Here is a 19,723-nt window from a genome sequence, read left to right on the forward strand (position 1 = left end):
ATTCTGGGGCACCTCGGTGGCTCAGTGGTTGAGTGTCTGCCTTCGGCTCAGATTGTGATCCCGGGATCCTGGTATCGAGCCCTGCATCAGGCTCTCAGTGAGGAGCCTGCTTCTCCCTCTGCCTATGTTTGCCTCTTTCTGTGTGTCTCTCATGAATAAATAAATAAAATATTTTTAAAAAACACATTTCCAAGTCTGCTTCCCTCTTAAAATTAACAGCTATGGGGCAGCCCCAGTGGCCCAGCGGTTTAGTGCCGCCTTCAGCCTGGGGTGTGATCCTGGAGACCAGGGATCAAGTCCCACATTGGGCTCCCCGCATGGAGCCTGCTTCTCCCTCTGCCTGTGTCTCTGCCTCTGTGTGTGTGTGTGTGTGTGTGTGTGTGTCTCATGAATAAATAAATAAAATCTTAAAAAAATTAACAGCTATATTTCTTTGGACTTAGAGTGATGATGTAATAACTAGTGGGGCAGAGTCTGCCTGTTTACTGATGGTACCTTGACTTCACTTTGGATCTTAACACTCTTGCCATTTTGGTAGGTTAAATGTGATCAAGTAATAGCAATTTTGTATAATTAAATTGAAATATTACATTGATTTTCACTTAGTGATATTATTTTGATTACTTATTAAATTCCTCAGATATTCTGTTTCTTTTCTTTAACCATTTTTCCCCAAATTGAGGCTTGGGTTTTGGGGGATCATCTATTATTGATGAGGCTACTATATACAGTGAAACAGGAAATTTATTTCTTAGTTTCTCCTTTCTTGGACAGAGTCAGGATGATCTTTCCCTTCTTGGTCTGTAGTTGTTCTTCATAACACAGATAGCTTCAGCATGGTCATTGAAGAGACTCTTGTGAATCCTGTCTGCCTTCATTATGGGAATGTGTTTCATGAGAATCTTGATTTTGAGCATTTATTCACCTCCAGGTATGTGCCATTCTACATATAGCCATTGGTCTTCTTTATTTATTCTATCATCTGAGAGGTCCTTGCAGAAGTCTTATTTTTCTTATCTATGTCATCCTCATGCATTTGAATTTTGGAAGTAAACATTTTGCCTATCCGTGTCCACATATCTGCCCTATAGTGGGGCAAAGTGCTATTTGGCATTGTTCTAGGAGTGGACAGTCACAAGTTTGCAGATGATCAGCTTATTTTGGTCAGGTTCAAGATTTGCTGATAGGAATTGGTGTTGGTGAAGGTTATCATTGGAGGGGGGAGATTAGAGTCTGATTATACATTTCTCTTGTCACAGCAGAAGATGAGGGTGAACCTCTTTTAAAGCTTGAGTACTTAGCCTCTGAGTTCTACTGTTTTCTGGCTCACATCTGCCTTCCCCATAAGTCCCATATGAACAATCTCAGACATCCTTTGCTCAATTGGTTTTAACAGCTTTAAAAAGTGCCTTACTGAATGCAGAGAAAGAAGGAAGACTATTTTCCTGAGTAATCGCATCTCTCAGGGTATGATGGTTAATTTTATATGCCAATTTGGCTGGACCACAGTGCCTATATATACATATAGGCTATACATATAGGTCATACATTATTCTGGGTGTTTATGTGAGGATGTTTTTAGATAAGATTAACATTTAAATTGGTGGACTTTAAATAAAGCAGATTGCTCTCTATAATGTGGGTGGGCCTCTCCCAATCAGTTGAAGGCCTAACTAGAACAAAAGACTAACCTCAGAGCAAAAGAGATTCTGTATTATATGGCTTTCATGCTTGAACTGCAACACACTTGTTTCTTCCCGAGTCTTCAGCTTTTAGACTTGATTTGTTGTATTGGCTCTTCTTTGGGTTTCTAGCCTGCTGGCCCACCCTGAAGTTTTTGGACTTGCCAGGCTCTGTAACTGCACATTTCTTAAAATGATTACCAATTTCTTAAAATAAGTCTCTCTCTCTCTCTCTATATATATATATATATATATATTCTATTGGTTCTTTTCTCTAAAGAACCCTTTTACACAGGAGATGGAAATTAATATTTATTTAGTGCAGGGTGTGCATTTAAACATATTAGGTCTGAATTCTTAGCCAACTCTAAGAGGTAACAGAGGTTAAAAGAAATTAAGGAACCCCCCAAAATATCTAGTAAATGACAGGCTCTGATTTGAATTAAGGTTTGTATCATTCCAAAGTGCCTTCAGCTGCATGATCCTGCAAGGAAAAAAACATGCATTTAAGTGAAGACTCCTTGAGTTCCTAGTAACACAATGAAGCATAAACCTTTCTTTCATTAAAGACCATATTATCCTCTCCTTTTTCTCATTTCTCTAGTGTTTAACAATCCTTTTTGGTATTGTCATTGTGTGGTATCCATTTTTTTTTTCCCTAGTAGAACCCGATTTCTTTGAGGATTTACCTTCTTCCACTGTGTATAATCATGTTGGGAGGGAATTTCAGACCTGTGCCTCTAACAATGAAACTTGAAAGGCCAGACCATTCCTTCCCCCTTCCCTGGAACTGCTGGTGGGTGAGCTTGTGATCTAAGCTCTCTTAATTGGAAACTTTCTTCTAAGACTTTGAAGTCTGAGCAAGTGATGTAAGGACAGAGAGAATAGCCAGACATCTTTCAGGGGAGCAACAGTTATTTTCGCTTTAGGGTAATTGCTTCCTTCTGATTTTTCATTCCTTGTTTTCTAGACCTCCCTTGGTTTCTTTCCCATGTCAAGTTTAGTACCCTTCCTGTCTTATCTGTATGACCTTTCCAATAGCCTTTCAATAAACTTCCCTTTTTAAAGTTAGCCAGAGTCAGTGTCTGTTGCTTTCAGCCAAGAAATATAAGTGATAAGGAATCTCAGGACACAGATCCTCAGGGAAGAGTGAGATATCAAATATGGTTCCCTTTAGTGAAATAGCTATTTAAGCTATGACCTATAGTCATAGGGAAAAACAAATCTCCATAAAATATAAAGTTTGGGGGCTTGGAATAGTTTCTTTCATGGAACAATATAAGAATGTGAGAAATTCAAGGATGGCAGGGTAAGGAGGCTCTTGATGGCACTGGATGAATAATGACAAAGGAATCACAGACTCATAACGTTAAAGTACTAGCTTGAAAAAGGGGATGTAAACTCAGGGGCTGTATATGAACATGTTGAAAAATCTCTTATATCTTGTACCTATTGGATTGAGATAGCCGAGAATCAAGCTCAGTGTTTAATTAGTAGTTGAATTCAGAGTCAGGAAAGACTAGGTTATGATAACAAAACAACTCCACAGTCTCAATGGCTTAGAACAATGAGAGTCACTTGTCCTAGAAATCTATTGCAGGTTTGTTTGTCAGTTGTGCTGTGCATCCCCCTTACTCCAGAACCAGGCTGATGCAGGAGCCTGGAGTGGTTGCTGGTGATTGTGGCAGAGGGAAGGAAAGAAAGTGTGACAAATTGTGAAGCAGCTCTTAAAGCTTTCGGAAGGGAAGGGGATATATCATTTCTGCTCATACATATTTGGCCAAAGGAAGTCATATGGCCTTTCATTACTTCAAGAAGGAAATGAAGTGTAGTTTTTCCTAATATGAGAACTAGAAATAATTGGTGGATATCAATTACTACTATCAGAACTTTGCTAGATTTCTTACATGAAAGTTAGGCATCCATTTGGGAAAAAGTGATCTAGAGGCATCAGAGTAATTTGAACCTCCAAAGTTTTTCTTGAGAAGTGACTCTTCTCTATTGTCTGAAAAGCTGTTTTCTTTCATGCTCGTATCGTAGATACCTGCATACCTTCATCTGAGAGAGTTCACATTGAGAAAGAAGTCAACATTCTTCCTTATGCCCCACATCTTTTCATCCATAGACCATTAATTAGAATTATACCTCTCAGAATCTAAAATCAATATTGGAAAGTAAAATTTTACACAACAAAATAATGGGAGGCAGGAACATGCCAATGTATATTAACCCTAAAGTGGGAAATATATGTGAGAATAGATTTTGTAGATGCTTGACTGAGGAGAAAGCAGCATGATTTCAGTTTCACTGAACTTGTCAATATGGTTCATATACCAGATATTCTTTATGAAGTAGACTAGCTGAGTTGATTCTAACATTTTTTTTTTACCTTGGTTAACATACATACAAAAATGCACTTAAAAATGTGTTCAATAAAGAAAGTTGGATGTTAAGTGTTAGAAATATCTTATTTTAGAAATTATAGAAATGTCCAGTTCTAGAGGGCCTAGGTAATAGTCTCTTCAACAAACCCATGAAATATATATTGAAGAAAGTATGAATATCTTTAAAATATCTGTTTTTAAACATCTGTTTAAAATAGCTATTCTCTGTAGGCCAGAAATGCTGCCACGAAATATTACATTGGAAATGAGCACCACCGTGGGAGTGGCAAAGACAAGGCAAGACCATAATAGGCAGTGGGACTGGCTCCATCACCAGACTGGCCTGTCTGGAAGAGCTATCTGGGTATGACTACTTGATTATGAATGAGTTCCCTAGGAAAAAACTGGGAGTGGAACAATCACATAAAACAAAACAAAAACTCCTGGTCCAGTAAACAGAAGTCTTACTTAAGCCATGAAAAGAAAAAGTCATGATCACGTCCCTTAGCCAATTCCCTAACCTAATTGTTTACACTATCAGATTCCCTTGAAAAAAGAAAGATCAGACAATTTTGATGTCGGAATCTGCTGTAACACTAAAAATCCATTTGGAAGATGCCCAGATATTCCCACCAAAGGGAAAAACAACTTGCTGTGCTTTTGACCTTGTACCACTAAGAAAGAGGCCTAATTATTGGCATGCCTTGGAAGAAGCATATACCCATTCTGTGTGTCCTGCTTTGGCCATTTACCAGGTGACTTGAAAAGCTGCCAGCTATGATTGAGGCCCACAGCAAAATATGCCCTAAGTAAAAAGTGTAAAATGCTATTGAACTATTACTAATATATGTGCATGACTGGAACAGAGATGAGAGTGAAAGGAGGGAATGAATGGTTATAAACTCTAAGACAGTGTGAGCATATAGTTTTTCCAGAAACATTGGCAGGAGGCTCCCCATTTTGGAGTACATGTTTTCTAATTTGAAAATTCATAACAATAGCAATCTTAATTCCTGAAATTTTTCTGATGAATGGAGATAATTAGAACCATTTGTTTACTATAAAAAATCGAAGTATCCATTAAAAGCAGAGGCTGAATATCCTGGTTTGAACACTTGATAGTCTCACAGTTGCACAAAACTTTCACATAAAAACTGAGGACCCAGGATTGTTCTGGTTTGACATCTAGTCTCTTTCCAGCCATGATATTTTCTTACTAAATGTGAATTTTCAGGAACATAAATTAATTCATCTTGGGGTTATATAATCTCAACATTAGATTAGGTCAGCAGTGTGATATGTATAAATGCCTCTAGCTTAATATTTCACTCTTCTTAACTGTCCATTTTATTTATTGCTTTAGCTATAGTTGAGATTTTATTGAGCTTATTTGTATTTTTTGATGTATCATTATTGATTTAGGGGTCTTAAAAGTATTATTTATTGATTCATAGGATATAACTTTGGCTCATTAGGTATCTATTCTTGTACTTTTTTGTCTTAGTTTTAGTTGAATTATTCCTTTTATATTTTGAAAAAGTAATTTATGATATCCTATTATCTAGGGTAACTAAGTAATTTTTTCTTACTAAATATTCACCATACTTACATTAAGAGAAAAATGAAGATTTTGAGGGAGTCTCAATGTATGGTGGTGCTATTTTCTACATATCACGAATAATAACATGGAGTTTTATCATGCTGTATAACAGAAATACTTCTGCGAAAAAAATGATAGGATTTCTAAGGCATATAATTGCAAGAAAAGCTAATCTGGACTTTTCATTTTGCTTTTAAGAGACAATCAAGGTATAATAGTCCATTGTTGAGTGTTTTGTGAACATGCTTTGCTTGGATTCTTTATGTTTCATTTCACTTCTTGGAATTCTATTCATTTATGAGAAGAATGAATTTCTAAGAGCTATTTTCAGAAGGGCAATGTAAGAGTGTAGAATGAATCACAGGTAGTGTGACATGCTTGGCATATATAATCTCAATGGCCTTTTTAAATTACAGTAGTCATCTTAACTAGAGAAAGAGAAAAAAGAGAAAGAGAATCTGAAGATACTGTGTCTGTTACATTGACTTGTAGAACAAAGAAACTTTTTCACCCTGCATGAAGTTTCACTGCTGTTCTGATTATCCCATATAACATTTCTTATTTTACAGCCTACTTTATCTTTTATTAATATGCTATCTCAGTTCTCTTATGATTAACATTGCCCACGTACATTTTTTATCCTTTTACTTTCACTTTCTTTCTTATATACAGCATAGAGCTAGTTTTAAAATTTTTGTTGTTAATCCAATCTTACCATGTCTGGTTTTAACTGATGATATCCATATAAGTTCCTTTATGTTTATTTTGATTGTCATATAGTTGGGCCTAATTCTACTATCGTGCTTATTTTTAAACAAACTATTTGTCTTGTTTTCTCTCTGCTTCTCTCTTCAGTATTCCTTTTTTTTTTTTTTTTTTTTTTTTGCTAAATAGTATTGTTTATTAAGGCTTGTATTCTCCAGAGGGAAAGTTATCCAACGTTGTCCCTGGCTCCATACAAGCAGTAACAGTTCAGAGAGTGACACGTTCTCAATACAAGTCTAATACAGCTTGCACTTTAACTCAGAGGGTCTTTTGGAGTAAATAGTTTTCAGAATAGTTTTGCTCTCTGAACAGTAAGATTCCCTACAATAGGTGCGTGCAGACTGTGCCAGAGCAACAGGCGTGAGCACCATTTTCATGCTGAGATTCAGACTCCGGGTGGCAGTGAGTTCCTCCAGGCCCCCCATTCCACAACACAGGACAGCAGATTCAGTTTCTAAATTTTTTTTTTTTTTTTAACCCATTCGACAGGAACATGAAATCCGAGGCACATGGTAGAAGTAACAATCGTGGCACCATCTGTAGGAGCAGACCCTCCGTGTGAAGCTCAGCATCGCGGGCAAACAACTCAGAATGGCACTGGGACTCGCAAGGGAAGGGTATGTAGGGTGATCTGCAGGCAGGTGAGCACGGCTGACCGCTGAGCCCAGGCCTCCGCCAGCCTCCCTGCATCCGCCCCGCTGGGTCGAGGAGGGGCAAGGGACGCGGTGGCCACATGGTGCCTGACGCTCTGCACCAACACAGCATGCTCCCGAATCTGAAAACCTCAAATCTCTCTTTCTGTCTAGTAGAAACATCAAATGGACAGACAAGTATTTTAGACAGATGACAAACGAGCCGAACGAGGTGATCATTTAACCCACTGATTTCAGCATTTTGAAAAGTATTTAAACAGAATACAGTAAATGACGAAAGAAGTCATGGTTTCTCCTGTCGCTATAAAGCAATAAAAGGGTGAGAAATAAATCCCCTATAACGATGTTAAATGGGGCAGCCCCGTTGGCTCAGCGGTTTAGTGCCTGCCTTGGGCCCAGGGTGTGACCCTGGAGACCTGGGATCGAGTCCCGCGTTGGGCTCCCTGCATGGAGCCTGCTTCTCCCTCTGCCTGTGTCTCTGCCTCTCTCTCTCTCTCTCTCTCTCCTCTGTGTCTCTCATGAATAAATAAATAAAATCTTAAAAAAAAAAAAAGATGTTAAATGACAGTGACTGTGAGTAAGAACATAACTTCTGCCAAACAACCACAAGAGAAGCTTCGGGATGTATTAGGTTTTCTGTTCTGTCGTGAGGGTACTTGGGTTTCTCGTGACATCTGACTGATGAGCGGACAACACACACTTCTTTATCAGTGAGCTCTGTAATCCTAGAATTCGCAGAAAAATACAAATGAACGCAGATCCATCTGGGAAAAAATAAAATACAAAGAGCGTAAAGATGCAAGGAGTGGGGCCCTGCCCGAGACAACCGCACCAAGCCCGTGTTCTCTTAAACCTTTTCAAACGTCAGCACGTGGAGGAAAGTGGTTGGTCCTTATGGGTGGTTTCGATTCCGCGGTTCCTTGCGCACCTCCACCTCCTCCTCCTCCTGGCGCTTCTCCTAGAGAGAAAAGCCCTCAAAGATGGAGGTTGTGTGCTTGCAGGAAACCAGCATTTTCAGCACCTGCTTTGCTTTTTTCTAAGGGCCCCTTGGGCCATCGGGGCTGCCCCCAGGTGGAGTTCTTAATGGAGCCGTGTTGCCGGCCTCGGAGTAGCTTTGTATTATGAACACGCATCTTTCTCTTTTTCTTTCTTCTCTTTCTTTCTTTCTTTCTTTCTTTCTTTCTTTCTTTCTTTCTTTCTTTCTTTCTTTCTTTCTTTCTTTCTTTCTTCTTTCTTTCTTTCTTTCCTTTTCTTTCTTTTCTTCTTTCTTTCTTTTTCCTTCTTTCTCTCTTTCTTTCCTCTCTCTTTCATCTCTCTCTTCTTTCTCTCTTTCATTCATTCATTCATGACAGAGAGAGAGAGAGGCAGAGACACAGGCAGAGGGAGAGGCAGGCTCCATGCAGGGAGCCTGATGTGGGACTCGATCCCGGGTCTCCAGGGTCACACCCTGGGCCCAAGGCAGTGCTAAATCTCTGGGCCCCCCGGGCTGCCCCACGCGTCCACTTTTCAGATTCCAATCAAACTCTTTAGGGTCGCAGCTGTGGGCAGCTTTCAGCTTTTCGGGAAGCGGGTGGGGCTCCACGGCGGGGGCAGAAGGTGGCTGGGAATCTGCAGGCGAGTTGCCGTCTCGGCCGCTGCCTCGGCTCTGCCCGGATGCCGCGTGTCTCCGGCGAGGGGCGGCCCAGCGGCTTTGGGGTGGCCGCGGAGGCCTTGGATACTGGGTTGGGCCAAAGCGGGGGGCGGGGGGCGGGGGGCGCTGAGCGGGAAGAGGCTGCAGAGTTGGCTGGGGCGGTGGGGCGGCCGCGGCGGCGGGAGCCGTGGGCACGGGCCGCTGGTTGTCCCACGTGCCGACGTCCATGTTAATGATGCTTTATGCGTGGAGGGGCAGGGCGGCCCCAGGCACAGGCCCGCTCCTTGCTTTCATTTTCGGCTGCGGTTTGGCGGGCTCGCTGGCAATGGCAGCCCACGAGGTTGGCTCCGAAACCGGCATGTGGACGATCGCGCCACCGTTGCCAGAAGGGACCCCCGTCATCGCCACCCAGCTGGCGACCGACCCCACAGTCTTGACGGCAGAGGGGGTGACGTCCCCATCTTCAGAGCCACCATGCACGGCTCCAGCTGTTCATCCCGGGGGCCTTGTCGAGAGGTGCCGTGAAGGCCTGTCTCCCGTCCACAACGGGGCCACCCGGGGGCTTGGCGGGTGAGGGCGGCTGCTCCCATACGCCCAGCTCAGCTGCTCCCCCGAGCCCCGCTCGTCCCCCAGCCTGAGAAGGCAGGGTTTTCAGGGAGGAAATTGAACCTGTGCTGATAGGTGTTGTTCCCCAGACCCCGGGCTGCCCAACAGCATCATGCATCAAATGATGGTCTCCGTTCCCGAGCTGTCCCTAAGTGGTGAGCTGTGGGAGCGGAGGGCCCCCTCCGGTAGACCAGGTGCCTCGTCGACGGAGTGAGGACATCCGACGGCCGTGGGCAATAGCCCGACAGGTGAGGATCCGCCGTGCGGGGACAGCTGTTACTCCGATTTGACTGTCCAGAAGGGTGGGGCTCAAGGTCATTGTGGTCATTGTCATGGACTGTATCCTTCTGATGCAAAGAACCTTTTTTTTTTTTAAGATTTTATTTATTTATTCATGAGAGACACACAGAGAGAGAGAGAGAGAGGCAGAGACACAGGCGGAGGGAGAAGCAGGCTCCATGCAGAGAGCCCGATGCGGGACTCGATCCCGGGGCTCCAGGATCAGGCCCTGGGCTGGAGGCAGGTGCTGAGCCGCTGAGCCACCCCGGGCTGCCCTGCAAAGAACCATTATGTACTTTATTATCTTGTCCTTTTGTTCTCTGGGGGTCCACGCTGGTGGCCGACCTGCTTCATGAACGGCCCCGCGCAGCGTGGGCCTCCCCGCGAGGCCGCACCTGTCACCTGCGCTCTTGCGGCCCCTGGGCCACCGCCTCCTCCCCGGGCGCCCGCCGGGCGTTGGCGGCAGCGACTCCTGGGCGCGGGCCCACGAGCCTGGACGGGATGCACTGACCAGGAGCCTCTCTTCAGTATTCTTATCTTTTTATTTTTGACTATTTTTTTTAAAAAAAGATTTTATTTATTTATTTGAGAGAGAGAGCCCTAGAGAGACAGAATGAACACGAGTGGGGGGATAGAGAGAGAGAGAGGGAGATGACGGCTTCATCCTAGGAACCTGGGATCACGACTTGAGCTGAAGGCAGATGCTAAAACTGACTGAGCCACCTAGGCGCCCCTTGACTGATTTATTTTTATTTTTCTAGGGCCATTATTTTTCTTCTGAACTGACTTGGCATTTTTTGCATTAATTTCTATTCTTTTAATGGTTATACTAAAAAATTTACTACCCATACTTAAAGCCTAACTTGTACAATAATTTTTAAAAGATTTATTTATTTATTTAAAGATTGATTGATTGATTGATTTACCTAAGGTGGGAGAGGGACAAAGGAAGAGGGAGAGAAAAATCTCCAGCTGACTCTGCGGAGCACAGAGCCTGACTGGGGGCTCAATCTCATGAGCCTGAGACCATGACCTGAACCAAAATCAAGAGACAGGTGCTAAACCAACTGAGCCACCCGCATGCCCCTGTACAGTATTTTCTTAGACTCAGTTTGAAGATATGAAGTATAACACATATGGAAATGTGTACAAATTATAGGTACTATTTAGTAAATAGTTACAAAACAAATACCTGTGTGCAACTCAGATTAAAAACCATAAGAAGCACCCCCAGAAACTTGTCTATTTCATTCCAATTATAAATTCCTTCCTCTTATTTAGAAGTAATCTTTATCCTTAATTTATAATAATAGTTTCTTTGCATTATTGGTTGTATATATATATATATATATCCAAAACAAGGAGTTTGGATTTACTTTTTGAAATTTATGTAAATGCAACAATACAGCAAGTTTTTCTCTTCTGGTTTGCTTCTTTCCCTCAGCTTTGTTTTTGAAATCCGTTCATATTTTTGTATGTAGTTCCAATTATATGGTTGGTTCATTCATTTTCTTTCTTGTACAGCATTCCATTATATGATTATCTCACAATGTGTTTATCTACTTAAGTATTCATGGCCATTTGGGCTGGTTCCAGTGTTTGAAAACTGCGAATGATGGACTAAGGACATTATTGCATGTAGATGCTAATGTAGCCTATCCTTGAATTTCTGCCTAAGAACAGAATTATTATACCCAAGGAACTTTAGTGGATAATGGAAAACAATTTTCCAAACTAGTTGATCCAATTTATACTCGCATCTGTTGTGTATAAGGGTCCTTGTGACTCTACATCTTTAATGTAGTGTTATTAGGGGGTGCCTGAGTGGCTCAGTCGGTTAAGTATCTGCTTTTGGCTTATGATTCCAGGGTCCTGAGACTGAGTCCCAGCTCTGGCTTTCTGCTTCTCCCTCTCCCTCTGCTTGTGCTATCTCTCTCTGTCAAATAAATAAATAAAATCTTTTAAAAAATGTAGTATTATCAGTACATTTTTGCCAGTCTGGAGATTGTATAGTAGTATTTCATTGTGGTTTTAAAATGCTTATTGCTATAAAAAGATTACATATATTTTTCTATATTTGTTGATCATTTAAATTTCTTCTTTAGCTAAGTGTGTATTCTGTTCTTTTACCTACTTTACAGTTGGGTTGTCTACCTTGTTTTCATTGATTTGTAGGAGTACTTTTTATATATTCTGAAATTAAGTATTTTGATGATTGTTTTAATGCTGTTGAAAGTCATATCTATTTAAAATTTAATTTTGCAGGGGATCCCTGGGTGGCGCAGTGGTTTGGCGCCTGCCTTTGGCCCAGGGCGCAATTCTGGAGACCCGGGATCGAATCCCACGTCGGGCTCCCAGTGCATGGAGCCTGCTTCTCCCTCTGCCTATGTCTCTGCCTCTCTCTCTCTCTCTCTGTGTGTGACTATCATAAATAAATAAAAATTTTAAAAAAATTTAATTTTGCAGTAGTTGGTTCCTACTGTATAAAAGTTCAAATGATTTTTATGTATATCATAAAAATCATATAGTTTTCATGTCTAGTTGCCTTTCTAGATTCTCTTATTCTCATGATTTTTCCACAAATTCTTTTTTAAAAGATTTATTACTTTATTTGAGAGAGAAAGAAAGCATCTCACAATTGATGAGATCATGACCTGAGCCAAAAGCAAGAGTCAGACACTTAACTGACTGAGCCACTCAGGCACTGCTCCACAAATTCTTTTAGATGTTCTACATAAACAATAATATCTGTAAATAATACCAGTTTTATTTCTTCCTTTTTAATCCTTATGCTTTTCATTTATTTTTCATGTTTATTGCACTGATTATGATTTCCAGTACAATGTTGAATAGAAATTGTGAAAATGGTTATCCTTGTCTTATTCAAGATTGCAAGAATGAACTTTAAACTTTTGTAATTGGTTATAGATTGTCTTCATCAGTCATTGGGCCAATAATGCTAATGATTAGAAAAAAGATCAGCAAATTAAACTCTAAGGTGATAAAAAGAAGGAAAAACATCAGTAAAAAATTAATGAAATAGAAAACAAATTTATAATTGTGATTTTTAAAATATTTTACTTAAATTCAATTTGCCAACGTATAGTATAACACCCAGTGCTCATCCCATGAAGTGCCCTCCTTAGTGCTTGTCATCCAGTTACCCCATCCCTCATTCTCCTCCCCTTCTGCAACCCTTTGTTTGATTTCCAGAGTTAGGATTCTTTCATGGTTTATCTTTCTTTCTAATCTTTCCCCATTCAGTTTCCCTCCTTTCCCTTAGAGCTCCTTTCACTATTTCTTATATTCCACACATGTGTGAAACCATATGATAATTGTCTTTCTCCGATTGACTTATTTCACTCAGCCTCATAGCCTCCAGTTCCATCCATGTTGAAGCAAATGTAGGCATTCATCTTTTCTGATGGCTAATATTCCATTGTATACATAGACCTCATCTTCTTTATCCATTCATCTGTTGAAGGACATCATGGCTCCTTCTACAATTGGCTATTGTGAACATTGCTGCTATAAACATTGCTCAGGTGTCCTGTCATTTCACTACATTTGTATGTTTGGGGTAAATACCCAGTAATGCAATTGCTGAGTCATAGGGTAGCTCTATTTTAACTTCTTGGGGGACCTCCACACTGTTTTCTAGAGTGGCTGTACCAGCTTACATTCTCACCAACAGTGCAAGAGGGTTCCCCTTTCTCTGTATTCTTACCAGCATTTGTTGTTTCCTGTCATGTTAATTTTAGCCATTCTCACTGGTGTAAGGTAATATCTTATTATGGTTTTGATTTCTTTTTCCCTGATGGCAAGTGACATGGAGCATTTTTTCATGTGCTTATTGGCCATGTGCATGTCTTCTTTGGAGAAATTTCTGTTCATGTCTTCTGACCATTTCATGACTGGATTGTTTGTTTCTTGGCTTTTTAGTTTGGTAAATTCTTTATAGATCTTGGATACTAGCCCTTTATCTGATGTGTCACTTGCAAGTATCTTCTCCTATTCTGTAGGTTGTCTTTTAGTTTTGTTGATTCTTTTCTTTGTTATGCAAAAGCTTTTTATCTTGATGAAGTCCCAGTAGTTCATTTTGCTTTTGTTTCTCTTGCCTTCATAGATGTGTCTTGCAAGAAGTTGCTTTGGCCAAGTTCAAAAAGGTTGTTGTCTCTGTTCTCCTCTAGTATTTTGATGGATTCTTGTCTCACATTTAGATCTTCCAACCATTTTGAGTTTATCTTTGTATATTGTGTAAGAGAATGGTCCATTTTCATTCCTCTGCATGTGGCTGTCCAAATTTCCCAACCATTTATTGAAGAGACTGTCCTTTTCCAGTGGATAGTCTTTCCTGCTTTGTCAAATATTAGCTGACTATAGAGTTGAGTGCCTATTTCTGGGTTCTCTATTCTGTTCCTTTGATCTATGTGTCTGTTTTTGTGTTAATACCATACTGTCTTGGGCAGCCTGGGTGGCTCAGTGGTTTAGTGCCACCTTCAGCCCAGGGCCTGACCCTGGGGACCCAGGATCAAGTCCCACATCAGGCTCCCTGCATGGAGCCTGCTTCTCCCTCTGCCTGTGCCTCTGCCTCTCTCTCTCTCTCTCTCTCTGTGTCTCTCATGAATAAATAAATAAAATCTTTAAAAAAATACTATACTGTCTTGATGATCACAGCTTTGTAATACAATTTGAGGTTCAGGCTTTGTGATGTCCCCAGCTTTAGTTTTCTTTTTCAGGATTCCTCTGACTATTCAGAGTCTTTTCTGGTTCCATGCAAATCTTAAGATTATTTGTTCCAACTCTGAAGAAAGTCCATGTTATTTTGATAGGGATTGCATTGAATGTATAAATTGCTCTGGGTAGCATAGACATTTTCGCAATATTTATTCTTCCAATCCATGAGCTTGTAAAGTTTTCCCATCTCTTTATGTCTTCCTTGATTTCTTTCATATATGTTCTGTAGTTTTTAGAGGATAGATCCTTTACCTCTTTGGTTAGGTTTATTTCTTGTATCTTATGGTTTTGGGTGCAATTGTAAATGGGATTGATTCCTTAATTTCCCCTTTTTCAGTCTCATTGTTAGTGTATATAAATGCCACTGATTTCTAGGCATTGATTTTGTGTGCCGTTGCATTGCTGAATTGCTGTATGAGTTCTAGCAATCTTGGGGTGGAGTCTTTGGGTTTTCTATATACAGTACCATGTCATCTGCGAAGAGGGAGAGTTTGACTTCTTCTCTGCCAATTTGAATGCCTTTTATTTCTTTTTGTTGTCTGATTGCTGAGGCTAGGACTACTAGTACTATGTTGACTATTAGTACTATGTAGGACTACTAGTACTAGTACTCACCAACAGTGGTGAGAGTGGACATCCCTGTCATATTCCTGATCTTAGGGAAAAGGCTCTCAATTTTTCTCCATTGAGAATGATATTCACTATGGGCTTTTCATAAATGGCTTTTATGATACTGAGAAATGTTCCCTCTATCCCTACACTTTGAAGAATTTTAGTCAGGAATAAAGCAAATGTTTTGTCAGATGCTTTCTCTGCATCTATTGAGAGATCATATGGTTCTTGCCTTATCTTTTATTGATATGATCCATCACATTGATTGTTTTACGAATGTTGAATGACCCTTGCATCCCAGGGGTAAATCCCACTTGGTTGTGGTGAATAATCCTCTTAATGTACTGTTGGATCCTATTGGCTAGTATCTTGGTGAGAATTTTTGCATCCAAGTTCATTGGGGATATTGGTCTGTAATTCTCCTTTTTGGTGGGGTCTTTGTCTGGTTTTGGGATAAAGGTAATGTTGGCCTCATAGAACGAGTTTGGAAGTATTCCCTCCATTTCTATCCTTTGAAATGGCTTTAGTAGAATAGGTATTATTTCTTTAAATATTTGGTAGAATTCCCCTGGGAAGCCATCTGGCCCTGGACTTTTGTTTCTTGGGAGGTTTTTGGTGACTACTTTAATTTCCTTGATGGTTATTGGCCTGTTCAGGTTTTCTATTTCTTCCTGTTTCAGTGTTGGTAATTTGTAGGTTTCCAGAAATGTGTCCATTTCTTCCAGATTGCCTAATTTGTTGGCATACAGTTGTTTATAATAAGTTTTTAAAATCGTTTGTATTTTTTTGGTATGAGTTGTGATCTCTCTTCTTTTGTTCATGATTTTATTAATTTGAGTCTTTTCTCTTTTTGATAAGTATGGCTAGAGGTTTATCTATCTTGTTAATACTTTCAAAGAACCAGCTCCTGGTTTCACTGACAGCCTTGCTGGATAAAATATTCTTGGCTGCATGTTTTTCTTGTTTAGTACACTGACTATATCATGCCAGCCCTTTCTGGCCTGCCAGGTCTCTGATATTTCTCCCCATATAAATTAGGAATCTCTTGTCTTAAGCTGCGTTTAGAATTTTCCCCTTATCTCTGAAATTTGCAAGCTTCACTATTAAATGTCAGGGTGTTGATCAGTTTTTGTTGATTTTGGGGCGTGGTCCTCTCTATCTCTTGGGTATGAATGCCTGTTTCCTTCCCCAGATTAGAGAAATTCTCAGCTATGATTTGCTCAAATATATTTTGTGGTCCTCTCTCTCTTCACACCTTCTGGATTCCCAATAAGACAAATATCATTCCTTCTCAAACTATCATTTATTTCCCAAAGCCTCTCCTAGTGGGTTCTTAATTGTTTTTCTCTTTTTTCCTCAGCTTCCTTCCTTTCCATCAACTTGTCTTCTATGTTACTCATGCTCTCTTCTACCTCATTAACCCTGGCAGTTGGAACATCCAGGTTAGACTGCATCTCAGTTAGATTTTTAATTTTGGCCTGGTTAGATCTCAATTCCATAGTAAGAGAATCTTTAGAGTCCTTTATACTTTTTTCAAGAGCCACCAGTAATTTTATAATTGTACCCCTGAATTGTATCTCTGACATGCTACTTAAATCCATATCCATTAGATCTGTGACAGAGAGTATTACTTCTGGTTCTTTCTTTTGTGGTGAATTCTTCCTTCTAGTCATTTTGTCCAGTGTAGAATGGCCATATGAACGAGCAGAGTCAAAAATATCAACCATTACCTAAGTAAAATACACCCTAGACAATTCTGAAGATGTCAGGGACCAGAAAAGAAAAGTAAAAGAAAAGAAAAGAAAAAGAAAAGAAAAAAAAAATAAAAAAGAAAAGAAAAAGAAAAGAAACCATGAAAGCAAAAAACAAATTTAAAGCAACAGTAAAAATTAAAAAAAAAAAAATGGGGAGGATGTGGTGGGGGAGATAGAATATAGTCTCACAGAATGGTCTAAGAGGGTGACCCTCTTGGTTCTGAGTGTATTTTGTTCTGTATGGTAGAAGGTGCTAAATTTAAAATTTATATAAACCGGCAAAATTTATATAGAGACACAACAACAACCACCACAGAAACAAAAAACAAGATAAAAGAGAGGGGTGGAATGGGAAGGAAGAGAGAATATATAATCTCACAGAGTGCACCAATATGGTGCTCCACTTGTTTCTGAGTGTATATTGGTCCATATGTTAGAAGGTACTAAATTCCAAAATTGTAAAACTAAACAAGACCAAAAACTCCCATAACTTATATATCTACAAAAATTAAATTGAATATATTGAAAGAAATCCAAAAATAAAGGATATATCTATGATGTGTAATTATAAAGATATGAAAGTCAACAGGGAAAAAACTTAAAAATGAAGAATTGATAAAATATTGTAGTTAAACAGGAAAAACGAAAAACTATTGGAATTTTTTTTACCTGAAAGATAAACGAATCATAAGGAAAAAACCTTGAGTTGTATATACTATTTTCCCTCAGTCCTGGAGCTTTCCAGTACTGCTTGGTCAGTAAACTTGTTCGTCTCCTGTTCTTTTAACTGTTCTGGGGGAGGGGCCTACTGCACTGATACTCAGAGGTCTGTGCCTTGGTAGGAGATGCCTTGCCCCTTGCCAGGTGGCTGGGCCCTGTGTAAAGTTGTTGTCTTCTTTGCTCCCTAAAGGCTGCATCTCTCCCAGGTGAAAGGAGGAAATAAAATGGTGGCAGCCAGATCTCCAGCCCTAGAGCCAAGAGCTCCCTGTGTGTACCAAACTACAGTCTCTCAGTGCACACTGGCTTAGATCCTCCTGAATAATTTTTATGAGCCTAGAAAATTATCAGAAATCAGAATTAAGGAATGCCTTAGTAGCTCATTTGGTTAAGCATCTGATTCTTGCTTGATCTCAGCTCAGGTCTCGATCTCACAGTTGTGAATTCAAGCCCCATATGGACTCCATGCTGGGCATGGAACCTACTTAAAAAAAAAAAGAAGAGGGATCCCTGAGTGGGTCAGTGGTTTAGCGCCTGCCTTTGACCCAGGGTGTGACCCTGGAGTCCCGGGATCGAGTCCCACATCGGGCTCCCTGCATGGAGCCTGCTTCTCCCTCTGCCTGTGTCTCTGCCTCTCTCTCTCTCTCTCTGTCTCTCATAAATAAATAAAATCTTTTAAAAAAGAGAGAAAAAAGAAGAAAAGAAAAAGAAATCAGAATTAATTAATATCAACCCCTCTTCAAATATAAAAACCTCAATACCCTTTAATTTTATTCCTCCTACTGTGCTAACTTTGTCCAGGGTTTTATCCTTATCCTTTCTTTAGTTCCATAAATTCAACATTGCTCTTTCTAAATTATACAGTCAATATTTGCTTTGATTTATTACATACACATTTACTGCTTTATTTGTTTTAGGGTAGATTTCTCAATAATAAAGAATCTTAGTTTTGGTTAATATAAGCATTTCTTTATGTTACACATTTTAAAAAGAGATTTTATTTATTTGTGAGAAAGAGAGTGAGAGGGAGAAAGCGAGAGAGAGAATGAGCAGGGAGAAAAGGCAGAGGGAGAGGGAGATGCAGACTCCCTGCTAAGCAGGGAGCCCAATGCAGGGCTCCATCCATCGATGCTTAACTGACTGAGCCACCCAGGTGCCCCTATGTTGCACATTCTTAAAAGATAGTTTTGTCTCTCAACAATTTGAAGAAATTATCTCATCTCTCTAATTTACGTTGCTGCTGTTGCTATCATTCCAACTGCTATTCCTTTGTACGTGATCTCATTTTTTCAAGATTTTTAAAAAATTTAGTCTACTTGGAATGTATTGGGATTCTACAGAGATTCATGCTTTTATTATATCTCAAGAATTACAAACACTATGTGTTTAAATTTTGCCTCTCCTTTCTATTATCTTATTCTGGAACTCTGTCTAGGTCTGTGTTAACCTTCTCTTTCTGTCCTCCACATGTCTTTCATATCTCCTGTATCCTTGTCTCTTTGTGATGCATTCTGTGTAATTTCTTAAGATCTATCATCATTAATTTTCTCTGCTGATGTGTTTACTGGTTAAGTATTGATTGAGTTTTAAAAATTTCAACAGCTATATTTTCATTTTTATATATTTCACTTCCCCTTTTAGTTGGTTATCTTTATAATGGAATCCTTTATTTCTTTAAACATTTCATATGTTTGCTCAAAACTTATAAGTATCCTCTTATAATTCTGTACAGGAAGTTTTAGGTGTCTAAATCTGTTCTTTATTGTTTTTAGTGACTGTAATAGTGCTACCTCCTGATTTTTTGGTAACCTTTAATTTTTATCAAATTGCCTTATCTTACTTACTATGCGGCATTTCACTGGATCTAAATTAGGCAGCAGTCCAACACAGAGGATTTGCATTGTGCTTCTGCTGATACCCATGGGGTTCCCACAGCTAAGGATCATTTTAGTTCCCTCTAATAACCCTAGATCACCTGAGAATTAAGACTCAACTCAATACTTCAGTGCTGGCCGAAGGCTCAGTATCCCAGTAGCAGTGCTGCTGCTGGGATTAGCCTTCAGATTCTCAGGGCAATCCAGCCCCACTTGGCTGCCTGCTACTCCTATCTCCCAGCTCTGGCCACAGCTAAGTCTATCCACAACTACTCCTCCTGCCAGAAAGACACTAAGGGAACTTCCAGAACTTCTGTAAAACTCACAATACCTCAGACACCTGTCCTAGCCACAGCTTGTAATTCTGTAGGAGGGATGTCCCACAGAATACTTATTCTACATGAGAACCAGAAACAAAAATTATAAAGTG

At 39.9% G+C, this 19,723-nt stretch overlaps 1 pseudogene; it reads right to left on the minus strand.

Moving 5' to 3' along the window:
• Positions 1–7,711: 7,711 nt before the first annotated feature.
• LOC100687827 lies at positions 7,712–19,341 on the minus strand (annotated as a pseudogene).
• Between the last annotated feature and the right edge of the window lie 382 nt (positions 19,342–19,723).

The sequence above is a fragment of the Canis lupus genome, chromosome 7, assembly GCF_011100685.1.
Source record: "Canis lupus familiaris isolate Mischka breed German Shepherd chromosome 7, alternate assembly UU_Cfam_GSD_1.0, whole genome shotgun sequence".
Classification (NCBI taxonomy): domain Eukaryota; kingdom Metazoa; phylum Chordata; class Mammalia; order Carnivora; family Canidae; genus Canis; species Canis lupus.